The sequence below is a fragment of the Ornithorhynchus anatinus genome, chromosome 1, assembly GCF_004115215.2.
Source record: "Ornithorhynchus anatinus isolate Pmale09 chromosome 1, mOrnAna1.pri.v4, whole genome shotgun sequence".
Lineage (NCBI taxonomy): Eukaryota > Metazoa > Chordata > Mammalia > Monotremata > Ornithorhynchidae > Ornithorhynchus > Ornithorhynchus anatinus.
In genome coordinates, this window is record NC_041728.1 from 143,764,905 (window position 1) to 143,781,172 (window position 16,268).

Here is a 16,268-nt window from a genome sequence, read left to right on the forward strand (position 1 = left end):
CATGCACCATGGAAATGGAAATTCAGCCATTCTCAATATTAACTCCATATTGTATTTATAACCTTCTTTAAGCTCCACCCATGGCGGTGACCATCTGGTTTCCATGGTAACTGCTATATAACTAATGTGTTCAAGGCAAGGGTATGGGGGAGGGAGAAAGTAAGAGCAAAACAATGGACGGAAGAAACAAAAGGGTTGCATTCAAAACCCATTATTATGCTAAGACGCAAAGGCAATGAACTATAGTTTTGATGCTTCTTGTTTGAAAGGAGCTAATAATACTTATTTTGGCTAGTCTCATCATCAATGTCGACGTTCTTACAACCAACCCCAATGTAGGAATATCTTATTCCGTCTCTCAAATTAATGGGTCCTTCATGTAGTGGGTTAAAAAAAAAATTCACTACCTAGCCCCTCATTCTACACAAAGACTTTTTATTATTATTTTACCCATAAGTATGAGCTTCATTTTAATTTGGAAGTGCAGAACTAAATATAAATAATCAATACATTCACATGTAAATCTACTCAGTAGGTTTATCATTAGTTTTGGGCAGACGAGTGTACTTTTAACAGTTTGAATGAGAATTTCATCATTTCTAAGATCTGTCAGTATCTGAAAGTTTTTCCATTTAGATCAATACCTCACCCTAACTCACCAACGTTTTCATTCATGTGATTGGGAAGGGTGGGTTAAACAATGGCAGTGAGAGATGCTTTGATGTGCTCTCTAAGGATATGACCTTATTCGAGTGGTGTACTTAGAAATACCTTTGTGGAACAGGAGTTACTTTCCTCTCAGTTAAAGAGGATTTCGAAATCCGATCCAGGAGGCAGAGAAGTCTCTGCATCGAAGGGGAGAATGTCAGAGCTTTATCCTCCCTTTTTAATATGAGAATTTGAAAGCAGTGGTGAAGAGCCAGTAGACCTATCACAGCGTTGCTTCCAGACAGCCCATTACAGTATTTAATAAAAACAGAAACAGCATGCCTATCATAGGCTAATCAATCCTATCTCGGGCACGCTGGAAAAAAACAGTTTGAAGCAGCCCTAACGGGGCTTTAGATAACTAATTTCAAGCATGGCTGTCTAGTGTGCCTGTCACTCCCATTGTCCTTACAAACTATTTCAGACATTTTGAGCAGGGAGTATTAAGCTATGAGTTAGCAGAGGTTGTGACATTAATGGTCCGAAAAGGCTTAAGCACGAGAGGTAATGATGACAGCATTTAACAACTGGTGGCAGTTCGGAGGATTCCGCTGGATCTCTGTTCATTAAAAATTAAGCTTGGCTTTTGAGGAAGATGTGACAACTACCGGAGGTAGGATTTGCATGTAAAACAAAGAAATCGGTTGTGGTTTGATGCTTATTGTTTGTGCCTGGCGAATGGGATGCGAAACGCAGGCAGGTGCAGAGTCGGGAGCAGAAAGAAGAGAGAGGGGAGTCAGAGAAAGGACTGCCTGCGAATAAGAAAACACTGTGGATAGTATGGTGTTTTATGGCAGAAATGTCTCGAGATCAAACTGGTTCAAACCCCATAGCTAGCTGAGTGCGCTTGCAAGCCGCTTTTCCAGAAGAGTAGAATGCTTAGAGGTCATGAAGAAAACACTTTGCCTCTCATCTACTCTAACAGCTGTGTTGTTTGTTAGGCTGGGCGAGGAGTTTGGTTGCTGGGGCGTGGGGACAGGTAGGGGAGTGGAAAAAGAGAGGAGAGGTAAGATGCTGTAAGACTTAAAATATGTTACAAATGTGTACAATTCACTTTCCGAACCACTGCTGTAATTTTCAAAGGGAAACGGAAGCATGCAGAGCCCATTTCCCTGATAAAGAACTATTTCAAATTCAACCTACTATAAAGGAGCATGCGATGTGTTCGTCCATTTTGCATATTGAAAGGCTGGTCTGCACTGTTTACATTAATTGTATTGTTAGACAGGAGCAGGAGTTTCAGAGAAAGGAGGGTTTTCTTCCTCACGCGTACTATAGCTTTCAAGCAACTGCTGTGGCTGCAGATGGAAGTGAGAATTAGAGGTTAGGGCATAAGTGATTTTAATGAACACTGTAAAAGCACTCTTTTCCCATGCTTTAGGAGTTGGTGAGGGGCTTATAGAGAGATGGGGGATGGCGGGGGATGGAGGGTGGGGGAGATTCTCTCAGAGATTTGGTGCCTTCAGGAAAGGATCTTCCAGAGAAAGTTATACCTTTGCACTTTTATCTTATGCTTAGTTTAGCATAACCAGATAAGGAAAATGTCAGAAAATATCACAGACTGTGTTTTTTAAAAGGTAAAATTCAAGGAGGAGGATTGAATATTTGCCGGGTTTCGTCTATGTTGTAAGTTGGAGCATTTGTCATTGCAAATGACCCTCAAGGAAAAGTAGCCCAAGTGTATTGAATAAATATACTATTGCCTGTATACAAGCAACATCATTTTCGCTGGACTTGTTTCTTCTAATATAATTGAACAATTTTCTTTTGATGATGTTCTGAAACAAAGTTTAACATGATAAAGTTGTTTAAATGAATTTACTCTTTATTAAACAATTAAAGCCATCTATCCATGCTTCTCCAAGGGAAAAATTCCTACCGCTGCTATTAAAAGAGGCGATTGACTTTTGCAACTCAAAGCACAATATTTTCTCTTCCTAGTGAAGAAATTCAAGTAATACTTTCAATCTACTTTACTCCACATATTTTACTTGCTGTTGTCAAAAGTTCAGATTTCTATTAACTGTTTCTTACTTTTGTTTTCATTAGGGAAATAATTTTAATAACAGGTCTTTCAAATGTAATTTGATTAGTCATTACATCAAATATTTCCTTTAAGGAGACTTTCACTTCATTAGAGCAATTTATATGTGGCTTATGATTTATAATAATTCATTTGCTTATGACACCTCTCACTTTAAAATTCTAAGTACTGAATTTGCTTCACAACAACACATAAACTTGCCTGGAAATATTAGAGAATATTTTCCTATATTTGTCATTTGTTTTTGTTGTATCTTCAGAAGGGGCCAGACACTTTGACCATGATACTTCGCTATTTCCTCACATAGTGTTGTCCAAAGTTATCTTAGAGAATTGTTTTTTTCAACAACAAGAATCCACTAATTTCATATATAAAACAAATTCAGAAACATGCCTTTTAAACATCACTCACTTTTACTTCACTTTTCTTCCTTATATATATATTCCCCTTCTGCTCAATTTCATAACAATGTTGAATGATGGTCCAAAAATTTCCCACTGAAGAATTTTTTGTTAGGGGTTAACTATTAACAAAAGTTAACAGAGAACATTTTCCTAGATTTGTATTTGTTTTTGGTTCTAGGCCAATTTTAACTTTGAGATTTAAAAAAAAAAGTCCTGTAAATATAAACAGAACAGAATGGACAATGCCGTCATCTGAATGGTATCAATATGGTAACTAAATTTAGGTTTATAAATCAGTGTTATTTGAGCGCCTACTGTGTGCTGAGTGCTGTACTAAGGGCTCAAGAGAATACACTAGAGTTGAGTTGGTAGACACAATCCCCGCCCTTCAGTCAAGTGGCTTCATTGTCAACCCAAGTGCTTAGTACAGTGCTATGCACACAATAAGCGCTCAATAAATACGATCAAATGAAAGAGTGAATGAAATGCAGTTCAGTGTCATAACGTGTACCTTTAGCTAGGGTTATTTAGCCACATTATATGGCTGATTCAGTTTCCAAACCTATCCATAATGCCCCTTCCCTCACATTCACACATAATAATGTTGGCATTTGTTAAGCGCTTACTATGTGCAGAGCACTGTTCTAAGCGCTGGGGTAGACACAGGGGAATCAGGTTGCCCCACGTGGGGCTCACAGTCTTAATCCCCGTTTTACAGATGAGGTAACTGAGGCACAGAGAAGTGAAGTGACTTGCCCACAGTCACACAGCTGACAAGTGGCAGAGCTGTGATTAGAACTCATGACCTCTGACTCCACAGCCCATGCTCTTTCCACTGAGCCACGCTGCTTCTCATAGCTTCACCAGGGCACAATGAATACTATGGTGATGCTATTTAGATGTCTCTCAATTGAAGAAAGTGCAGGTGGAGTAATAATATTAATAATAATGATGGTATTTGTTAAACACTTACTATGTGCCAAGTGCTGTTCTAAGCACTGGGGGAGGAGACAAGATAGCCAGCTTGTCCCACATGGGGCTCACAGTCTTAATCCCCATTTTACAGATGAGGGAACTGAGGTACAGAGAAGTGAAGTGACTTGCCCAAAGTCACACAGCTGACAGTGGCAGAGCCAGGATTAGAACCCATGACCTCTGACTCCCAAGCCTGGGCTCTTTCCACTTAGACATGCTACTTCTATTACAGTCATTCAGTGCCACACTTTCAAGCCCAGAGAATCCACCATGACTTTCACCTTCTGAGGGGTCTTCCAGGGGTGGGAATCATCTTTGATTTCCCTCTTGTCTTTCCTCTAACACCTCCAACCAATATTTATGACCCTGACATACTAACCATCATATTAGCTTCATGAAAATGGAGCTGCCTTACCCTAATAAAAAGTCTCCAGGCCAACTCTTTTTTTTTTATGGTATGTGTTAAGTGCTTATGTCCAACACCTTTCAAGGGAAGATATGAGTTTATGGCGTTGAACTCAGCCTCTGTCCCATTTGGGTTCAAATCCCAGCTCTGCTGCTTGTCAGTTGTGTGACTTTGGGCAAGTAACTTAACATCTCTGTGCCTCAGTTACCTCATCTTTAAAATGGACAGTAAGACTGTGAGCCCCACGTGGGACAACCTGATCGACTTGTATCCTCCCCAGTGTTTAGAACAGTGCTTTGCACATAGTAAGTATTTAACAAACGTGATCATTATTATAGGGTTCACAGTCTAAGCAGAAAGGAGTAGGATTTCTAATGCCCCCCTCCACCACTTGTCAGCTGTGCAACTTTGGGCAAGTCACTTAACTTTTCTGTGACTCAGTAACCTCATCTGTAAAATGGGGATTAAGACTGTGAGCCCCATGTGGAACAACCTGATAACCTTGTGTCTACCCCAGAGTTTAGAACAGTGCTTGGCACATAGTAAGTGCTTAACAAATACCATCATTATTATTATTATTTAATCCCCATTTTACAGTTGAGGAAACTGAGGCACAGAGAAGTTAAGTGACTTGTCCAAGATCCTACAGCAAGCATTTGGCAGAGCTGGTCCTCTGCTATCCAGACCCTGTTCTTTCCGTTAGGCCACAGTGCTTACTTGGTCCAATACTACCATCTCCTCATTAGCCTCTACCGTCCTATCTCTTCCAGTTGTCCAAAATATCTCTAAGAAATAGATCTTGCTTTCCAGGACCTTTGATTTTAGGCACAGTAAGAAGACCATAAATGCCACTGATTGATTAATTGATTGGGAGGCTCTCAGTGGCAACATCCTAATATTCTCTCCCCTCCTTATCCAAGAAAGCCCCCAGAGTCAGGGACCACCTTTTCCATGTGTTAGACACCTTGGTTATCAGGCTGTCTCCATCACCAGATGAGTCAAAAGAAAAAAAAATACTCCCCTTCTGCTCAAAAATATCTGGTTTCCTGGCTAGCTGGTCCTAGAGGCAAGTATATATTATTGCAAATAAAGGAAATGTGACTTTTTGTCCTGTTTTTCTTATAAGCAAACTGTCCTAATCATTTCTACAAAGCTCACTAACCAAGTCAACACTTTTCTCTTTCTCCTTTCTGTAACTTGACACTCTTCTCTCAGTGAATGAGATTTTTTCTAAGTCTAGATGCTGGGCAGCAAACAGGCTCCTCTTTCTACTTCACCAAATTTCTCCCCTTCAAAAATCCCTCTTTTAATCTTTCACTTGACATACTGATTTTTAAAACCAGGTTTCAAACTCCTTTACTAGTTCAAGCTGCCAGTTTCCTTTTACATTCTCAGAATTGTTTCACTCAAGTCAAGCAAGCCTCTCTTAAATTCCATTTTATGTCTCCTCCTGACTTACAGTCCAGGTTCTCTGTGTATGTGAGATGGGTTACTTGATGGTAAAAAAAGTTAAGACCTGGAATTTGTAAAGCTACTTCTTATGAGAGTCATAAAGAATATAATAATAATAATTATGGGATTTGTTAAGCACTTACTATGTGCCAGACACTGTTCTAAGTTCTGGGGTAGATGTAAGTTAATCAAGTTGGATTAACTATCCCTATCCCACATAGGGCTCACATTAAATTAATCAAATTGATCTCCATTTTACAGGTGAGGTAACAGAAACCTAGAGAAGTTAAGTGACTTGCCCAAGGTCACAGAGCAGACATCTTTTGGAACTGGGATTAGAATCCACATCCTTCTGACTCCCAGGCCTATGTTCTATCCATTAAGCTACATTGCATTTCATATGCAATTAGCATACTTATTCTCAGAATATCCCAATCATCAACCAGTCAATTGTATTTGTCCAGAGTTTACAGCATAAGAGTTAAATGTCCCTGAATTCTTATGTGCTCTTATCCAAAGAAGATAAACATCTGATTCTGAAAGGTCTACTGTGTTTACTGTGTGCAGAGTTTACTGTCTAGAGTTTACCGTGTGTAAAGCACTATTCTAAATGTTTGGGAATGAACAACATAACAGAGTTGGTATTCATTCACTCACTCGTGTTTATTGAGCACTTACTGTGTGCAGAGAACTGTACTAAGTGCTTGGGAGAGTACTATACAAAAATAGACACATTCCTTGCCCACAATGAGCTTACAGTCTAGAAGGAAAACAGACGTTAATATAAATACATTACTGATATGTATGTAAGTGCTGTGGGTCTGGGATAGGGGTAAACAAATGGAACCAGCCAGGACGATGCAGAAGGGAGTGGGAGAAGAGGAAAGAGGTTGCTTAGTCAGGGGAAGGCCTCCTGGAGGAGATGTGCCTTCAGACACATTACCTACCCACAACAAATATACAGTCTACAGAGGAGCTTACAATCAGTTTGCAACCTCCTATCCTACAGGCTAGAGAGGGAGACAGACATTAAAATGAATTACCAATGTGTACAACAGTCCTGTGGGGCAGAGGGTGGGGTTAATAAGGGTAAAAATCCAAGTGGAAGGGTGAACCGGAAGGGAGAGGGAGTAGGAGAATTAAGGTAAGTCAGTGAAGGCCTCTTGGAGGAGATATAATTTTTTATAAGCTTAGAAGGTGTTACTAAGGCAAACATTACAATTTCACTTAATGTGAAAGGTTGAAGTCTAGGAGAATGAAGTGTCCAAAAGACCCAAGATTAAAATACAGGTTGTAGGTGAGACTAGGAATGTGATTTCAATCTCTTTGACAGCAAGAGAGTTAAATGTCCCTGAATCCTTATGTGCTTTTATCCAAAGAACATAAACATCTGATTCTGAAAGGTCTCGCTTTCACAGATCTCCAACCCAAATTCACAATGTGAAGATCCCAATTATATGACTATCTAGTCTAAAGGTGAGTAAAGTGAAACTCAAGAGCCAAACACAGCTCATCCGGTACAAAAGTCTTACCTCTAAGACCACTTCAGTGTGTGGTCCTTAAAAGCATTGTTCTTTAAATCAATCAGTGGCATTTGTTAATAAATAATAATAATAATAATAGTAGTAGTAATGATGGTATTTGGTAAGTCCTTGCTATGTGCAAAACACTCTTCTAAGCGCTGGGGTAGACACCAGGTAATCAGGTTGTCCCATGTGGAGTTGAGCACTTACTGTGTACAGAGCACTGTACTTGGCTCTTGGGTGAGTAAAATAAAACAAAGTTGGTAGATACGTTTCCTGCCCTCAAGGAGCTTTCAGTCTAAATGCCATTTAGCATCATGATATTTCTTCATTCAACAATAGCATCAGTGGCTTTGTTTCCATTACTAGCCATACCTATGTCACTCACCAGAAGTGATATCTCTTGCACTTCCAAGGTTCCCTCCTAAATCTGTGATTCAATTATGCGAGGCATTTAGCCCTTCCCCCTACCCTGAAGTTAGGATTCAGAAAGTGGACAGAAATCCAAAGGGAATTCCAAGAATGAGCTGGTCTACCCTGATCTAACACAACATTTAGAAGTACAGATTTACCTATTAGGGACACTGTTATCTCGTCTTACATTCATTCCCAAGATTTTATTTGGCATTTTTTAAATATGAGAAGATGTGAATCAACTTTTTTTACATTAGTTTATGCTTTGGGTATTTATATTTATATGTGAAATTGGCTAATCAAGAAGTGAAAAGAAAAATAACCATTCAAAGAATTTAGTAAAATTCTTACCTGAATGAAAATAGAATCAATCAATCCATCATATTTATTAAGCATTTACTGTGTCCAGAGCACTGTACTTCTCCCACCCCCTTCTTCATCACCTTCATTTGCTCCCTTTATTCATCCCCCCTCCCAGCCCCATAGTACTTAGGTACATATCTGCAATTTTATTTATTTATATTAATGTCTGTCTCCCCCTCTAGACTGTAAGCTCATTGTGGGCAGAGAGTGTGTCTGTTATACTGTATTCTCCCAAGTGCTTAGTACAGTTGCCCTGCACACAGTAAGCACTCAATAAATAGGATCAAATGACTGATTGACTGACTGACTGACTGATTGTATAAAGTGCTTAGGAGAATACAATATAACTTTATAACAGAGTTAGTAGACACATTCCTTTCCACAACAAGCTTAGAGTCTAGATGGGGAGACAGACATTAATATAAATAAATTATGGATCAATCCATAAATGCTTTGAGGCTGATGGAGGGGTGAATAGAGGGAGCAAATCCATATGCAAGAGCAATGCAATAGGGAGTGGGAGAAGAGGAAATGAGGGCTTAGTCAGGGAAGGCTTCTTGGAGGAGATGAGCTTTAAAGCAGGCTGTAATAAGGCTTTGAAGCAGGAGAGAATGACTGTCAGATTTGAGGAGAGAGGGTGGTTCAGGCCAGAGTCAGGATTTGAGTGAGGGTTTGGTGGTGAGATTGATGAGACAGAGGTATAGTGAGTAGGTTGGTATTAGAGGAGCGAAGTGTGTGGGCTGGGTTGTAGTAGGAGTGCTGTGAAGTAAGGTAGGAGGGGGCAAGGTGATTGAGTGAAGCCAATGGTAAGGAGTTTTTATTTGATGTGGAGGTGGATGGGCAACCACTGGAGTTTCTTGAGGAGTTAGAAAACATGGATTGAACACTTCTGTAGAAGAGGATTCAGGCAGCAAAGTATGGAGGAGAGGGGAGAGACATGGGGCAGGGAGGTCAGCAAGGAGGCTGATAAGGTAATCAAGGCAGGATAGGATAAGTGCTTGGATTAACATGGTAGCAGTTTGGATGGTGAGGAAAGGGTGGATTTCAGCAATGTCGTGAAGGTTGAACTGACAGGATTTAGTGATAGATTGAATGTGTGGGTTGAAAGAGAGATATGAGTCAAGGATAACGTCAAGGCTGTGGGTTTGTGAGGCACGCAGGATAGTGGTGCTGTCTACAGTGATGAGAAAATCAGGGGCAGAACAGGGTTTGGGAAGAAAGATAAGGAGTTCTGTTTTGGACATGTTAAGTATGATATTTTTTGTTTTTTGTTGTGTTGGGTTTTGGTTTTTTTTGTATTTGTTAAGTGCTTACTATGTTCCCAGCACTGTTCTAAGCGCTGGGGTAATAATAATAATGTAATGTTGATATTTGTTAAGCGCTTACTTTGTGCAGAGCACTGTTCTAAGCGCTGGGGTAGATAGAGGGGAATCAGGTTGTCCCACGTGAGGCTCACAGTTAATCCCCATTTTACAGATGAGGTAACTGAGGCACCGAGAAGTTAAGTGACTTGCTCAAAGTCACACAGCTGACAGGTGGCAGAGTCAGGATTAGAACCCAAGACCTCTGACTCCTAAGCCCATGCTCTTTTCACTGAGCCACAAAGCGCTTACAAGCATGTTAAGCACTTACTAAGTGCTAGGCACTGTACTAAGCACTGAGATGGACACAAGCAAATCGAGTTGGACACAGTCCCTATCCCAGGTGGGCTCACAGTCTCAGTCCCCATTTAACAGATTAGGTAACTGAGGCACAGAGAAAGTAAGTGACTTGCTCAAGGTCACAAAGCAGACAAGTGGCGAAGCCAGGATTAGAACGCATGACCTTCTGACTTCCAGGTCCATGCTCTATCCACTATGCCAGAGATGCCTTGAAGTCAGGAAAAAATGTGAGACTAGAGAGAGGGAGAGAGATCAAGGCTGGAGATGTAGATTTGGGAATCATCCACATAGAAGTGGTAGTTGAAGCCATGGGAGCAATAAATTCCCCAAGGGAGTGGGTATACACAGAGAATAGAATTGGGCCCAGAATTGAGTCTTGAGGTACTCCCACAGTTAGAGAATGGGAGACAGAGAGGAGCCTGTGAAAGAGACTGAAAATGAGCAACCAGGAAGATAGGAGAACCAGAGGAGGACAGTATCACAAAGTCAAGGTTAGTTAATATTTCCAGGAGAAGGGGGAGGTCGACAGTGTCGAAGGCAACTGAGAACTTGAGGAGGCTTAGGATGGAGTAGAGCCATTGGATTTGGCAAGAATTTCATTTATGACCTGTGAGAGGGTAGTTTCTGTGGAATGAAGATTATGGAATTCAGTTTGAAGAGGGTCAGGAGAGAATTGGAGGAGAGCAACTTAAGGCCGCGGTTGTAGCAACTCCTCAATGATTTTGAAGAGTAATGATAGGAGGGAGATGGGACTATAACTAGAGGGAGCCGTGGGGTCCAGGGTGAGGTTTTTCTTTAGAATAGGGTAGACATGGGCATATTTGAAAGCAGTGCGGAAAAAAACAGTGAAGAGTGAACAGTTAAAGATAGCGGTGCAAGGAGGCAGAAGGGAGAAGGCAGGTGTTTTGACAAAGTGATAAGGAATGGGTTTAGATGTGCAAGGGGAAGGGGTGGATTTTGAGAGAAGGCAAGAGCTCTTCTCTTGAGAAACCTCTAGAAAAGATGGGAGAGATGAAGAAGGGATAGGAGGAGTGAGGGACTGGAGAGGAAAAGAGGAGATTTTAGGGAGATCACACCTGATGGTTTCAATTTTCTCAATAAAGAAGATGGCCCGGTCATTAGGGGCAAGAGATGGGGGTGGAAGAGGGGCAGGGAGTTTGAGGAAGGAGTTAAATTTCTGGAATAACTGGTGAGGGCAACCTACATGGGTGTGAATAGGATGGAGAAATAATTTGGCCAGGCAGAGGAGAGGGCATAGTTAAAGCAAGCAAGGATGAACTATAGATAAATAATAATGAAAAAAATAGTAAAGCTAGATCATCTTAGGAGCCTCACAAGATAGTTCCTTTATTATTAAATTTAATTAAATTAATTAAATCAATCCATCATGTTTACTGAGTGCTTACTACATGCAGAGCACAGTACTAAGTGATTGGGAGAGCACAATACAAGAGAATTAGCAGACACATTTCCTGCCCATAATAAGTTTATAGTCTCATGTCCAAAACTGAACTCTATCTTTCTGCGCAAACCCTGTCCTCCCCGCATTTTTCCCATCACTGTAAACCACACCACTCTCCTCCCTACCATACAAGACTATAAACTTGGTGTTGTCCCCGGCTCGGCTCTCTCATTCCACCCACATATTCAATCTGTCACCAAATCCTGTCAATTCTACCTTCATAACAATGTAAAATCCACCTTTTCCTCTCCATCCAAAATGCTACCATGCTGATCCAAGCAGTTATCCTATCCCACCTTAACTACAGCATCTGCCTCCTTGTTAACCATCCAGTCTCCTGTCTCTCTCTATGCCAATCCATACTTCATTTTGCTGTAAGAATCATTTATCAACAAAAACTTTCAATTCATGTCTCCCCACTCCTCAAGAAGCTCCAAGGGCTGCACATCCACCTCTGCATCAAATAGATACTCCTTATCATCAGCTTTAGAGCAATCAATCAATCAGCTCTCCACTTTATGCCTCGCCTCACTGATCTCCTACTACAGCCCAGCCCTCACATTCCACTCCTCTAGCGCCAGCTTACTCACGGTGCCCCCATCTCATCTATCTCACTGCCAACCCCCTTTCCACATTCCTCCACTAGCTTGGAACTCCCTCCCCTCCACATATGGCGGACTACCATTCTCTCCACCTTCAAAGCATTGCTAAGGTCACATCTCCTCCATATGGCCTTCCCCAATTAAGTCTTCTTCCCGGTTAGCTCTCCCATCTGCGTCATCTATGCACTTGGACCCTTGGATCTTTGGACACTTGATATTCACCCCACCCTCAACCCCTCATCACTTATGTACATATCTTTAAATTAGATACTATAAATTATTCATTCATCTTAATGTCAGTCTCCCCCTCTAGACTGTAAACTCATTATGATCAGGGAACATATCTGTTCATTCTGTTGCATTGTAGTCTCACAAACGCTTAGTATAGTGCTCTACACATAGTAAGTGCTCAATAAATACTATTGATTTATGAGTGAGTGATATTACCAACATCATCATTATTGTATTGTATTTGTTAAGTGCTTACTATGTTTCAAGCATCATTCTAAGTGTTGGGGTAGATACAAAATAATCATATAGGACATAGTCCCGATCCCACATGGGGCTCACAGTCTAAATAGGAGGGAGAAGAGGCACTGAACAGACATCGAAAAGTCCTTTAAGATACTTAATGAAATTTTCAGATTTTGACTCATCAATGTTTTCAAAAGGTAATCAGCAAAGTGTCAAACTCAAACTCCCAAATTTCCAAAGTTACTTTAACAGGAGGACATGATAGATCAAAGCATTACTAAACAGTTCCCAGTAAATGCGTTTTATTTCTTGTATCTATCCCAGTGCTTAGTACAGTGCCTGGCACATAGTAAATGCTTTACAAAAACCATTAAACCAAAATGACTTAGCTGTGCAACTTGCATGAAATTGGCATTCAGCATCATTAATTATTCTGGGTTAACTAATCCTAATTAGAAGATGGAAAGGGTCATTTACTTAATTATACCCAATAAGAATGTCATAACCCTACCTACATTTTTGTCTGTGTAAACTTGCTCTTCTAAGCATTTCAATCTAAGCTGTCATCAGATACCCTCCTTGTCCTTGGGTCCCTGAAGCTTAAGTTTGCTTCATGTTTCTGTAAAATGGGGATTCAATTCCTGTTCTTCCTCCTACTTATACTCTGTGGCCCATATGGGACAGGGATTATGTCCAACTTGATTAGCTAGTATCAACCCGGTGTTTAGTACAGTGTTTGGAACGTACTAAGTGCTTAACAATACAACTGTAATATCTTACCTTACAAGTACACTACAGACATTTTTTCCCAGTGATCCCTGAGTTAGAGAAGTGAAAATGAAATCATTGCCTAAAATCAGCTTGGTTTAAATTATCCTAGATCAAATTCTTGAAAAATTTACAAATATGTCATTTTCTTTCTTCCCTTCAAGGAAGTATCTAAATTGACTGATTTGCCCATGTTACTTTTTCAATGTCGTACATTAATCAATGCTCTCCTGTGAATCATTTATTCATTCATTCAATAGTATTTATTGAGCGCTTACTATATGCAGAGCACTGTACTAAGCTCTTGGAATGTACAATTTGGCAACAGATAGAGATAATCCCTGCCCAATGAAGGACTTACAGTCTAATCGGGGGAGGCAGACAGCAGAGCAAAACAGAATGAAATAATAATAATAATAACATTGGTATTTATTAAGGGCTTACTATGTGCAAAGCACTGTTCTAAGTGCTGGGGCTCACAGTCTTCATCCCCATTTTATAGATGAGGTAACTGAGGCCCAGAGAAATTTAGTGACTTGCCCAAAGTCACACAGCTGACAAGTGGCGGAGCCGGGATTCGAACCCATGACCTCTGACTCCCAAGCCCGGGCTCTTTCCACTGAGCCACACTGCACAACATAATCACGATAAATAGAATGAAAGGGATGTACATCTCATTAACAAAATAAATAGGGTAATAAAAATATATACAAATGATCACAGTGCTGAGGGGAGGGGAAAGGAGGGTGGGGAGGAGCAGAGGGAAAGGGGGCTTAGCTGAGGGCAGGTGAAGGGGATAAGGGTGAGAAGTTGATGCCTTATCGAGGCAGGAGAGTCTGTGCATGCTGATGAAGGTTAGAACTACGCCATATAGGGCTACCCATAGTGGAAAGGTGTCAGTCAAAGCATCAAAGTTGATACACCTGCGCTGGGCAGCAGCAACATGGGAAAGAATCAAATGCAGATGATCAAATGATCTAAACTTTGACTCAAGTTTTTTCTGAGTGGAAGAAGGCAGTGGTAAACCATTTCCATATCTTTACCAAGAAAACTCTATGAAGTCACATACCAGAATGACTTTTTGATAGAAGATGGGATGTTCTGAAGAGGGTGTGTCCACGGGTAGCTATGGGTCGGAATCAATTCAACAGCATTTGAAGAAGAAGAAGGCATAAATCAAATGATGCTTATACAGTGGCTTTTTGCACCAGCTTTGGGTATTTTTTAAAGTAACTTTCTTGATTTTAAACCTACCAGAGCATAAATGGTAATAGTATTTATTATCGTTACTAACAATAATAATAGTGATATTTGTTTGCTCTTACTCTGTACCAAAATCTGTACTAAGCTTTAGGGTAGATTCAAGATACTCCAGTCAGACACAGTCCCTACCCCCAGTAGGACTCTCAGTCTAAATAGGAAAGAGAGAACATTTATTGAATTCCCACTTTATAGATGAAGAAACTGAGGCACGGAGATGTTATGATTTGCCCAAGGTTACACTGACATTACTGGGCCCAGGAATAATTAACTCTTTCCACCTCCTAACCTCTCTGCAGAGATAATCAGCAGGTCTGCCTTCACTATAGCTCAAGATACATATATAGCTCATTTGTGACAGAGGTCCAGCAGAAGAAGTGATGTGGCTTATTGGAAAGAGCACAACCCTGGGAGTCAGAGGAACTAATTCGGGCTCTGCCACTTGCCTGTTGTGTGACCTTGGGCAAGTCACTTAAATTCTCTGGCCTCAGTTTCCTCATCAGTAAAATGGGTAGTTCACCAGTCTTAGATTGGGAGCTTCATGTGGGACAGGCAGTGTGTCTGACCTAAGTATCTTGCTTGGCACATAGGAAACACTTCATAAATGCATCAGTAATTACTATTATTCAGTCTTTCCTTTGAGACCACCAATATCTGACTGAGTTTCTTCTTTTCCAGTCCAAACCCAGTCCTTGCACCTTGCTATAACTTTTGGGGCAGTTGGGGTGGTGAAGGGGTGGGGGGGAGTTCAAAGAGAATTCCTGAAGTTCAGGCAATTGACTGGGTTTGAGAGGAGCAGTCCAGAGCTGTCAACCTTCCTATGCAGCAGTTCTCAATCAAGCAGACTATTCAATGTGATGGCCTGGATGAGGAGTTATAGTGAAAACAACTCCTCTCTGAACATCAACCTACTTCTTTTCACACTTGCATGATGAGCTACAAGAAAAAAACATGGAAGTGAATTCCTGTTCATCAGCTAGCAAGGCAGATTCATTAGACCTATGGATTCTATATAAAAAAAAATATCCACCATGGAATTAGGGTTGCTCCTGCAGTCTTGGCTCTTGTTGGTCTAAAAAAGTAAAGTGTCCCATAAGCATCATACAAATAAAACATGATCAATTCCGCATTTTAAATAGCTAAAGAAGAACCACTGAAAAGTGCCCTGTCTGCTTGCTACTGCAGCCTTCTTCTCCAATTTTTTCTTTCTGCTTTCTAGATAATTTTCCCCACCCTTATTCTCTTTTCTCCATCCAACCCACCCCAGGTCATTCCTCTTCTTTCTAATTCAGATATTAGACCAAGTGTTAGGACCCAGGCCACAGCATCTGGATGAGAATTTTTGTCTCAGTAGAATTAAAGGGATCTAATTAGCTGTCAAGATGTCATGACATTTGAGAGATTAAGAAATAATGCAATGATGTATATAAGGACAGTAGGATTTTTGCCTTTTATTTACATATTTGCACACCTCTATCAATTAGGCAGAAAGTCAATAAAATCCAATCGTAATTTGCTTCTTACACTGGCATTTTTCTGGAAGTAAAATTAAAGCTCTCCCCTCCTTCCACCATCCCTCACTCAGAGGGCACAGATTCAGTCTTGAAAATTGCCATTTGCCTAGGAAAAATAATGATTCATAGCTCTAGTAGGGAAGTGTTTATGCAGAATGAGCTTGGGGTTTTTAGCAAACTTAAGAAAATTTGAGTTAAATTGTATTTGCAAATTTGGGCAGCAGATGAAGAAGGGTAT

At 40.6% G+C, this 16,268-nt stretch overlaps 1 protein-coding gene across 1 annotated transcript in view; it reads left to right on the forward strand.

Annotated features, from left to right (window-relative positions):
- The first annotated feature begins 1,052 nt into the window (after positions 1–1,052).
- Positions 1,053–16,268, forward strand: part of KCNMB2 (potassium calcium-activated channel subfamily M regulatory beta subunit 2) — a 272,259-nt gene continuing 257,043 nt past the window's right edge. The window contains exon 1 of the mRNA XM_029074399.1: positions 1,053–1,321. The gene's annotated coding sequence lies outside the window, so the exon portion shown is untranslated. The remainder of the gene's footprint in view (positions 1,322–16,268) is intronic.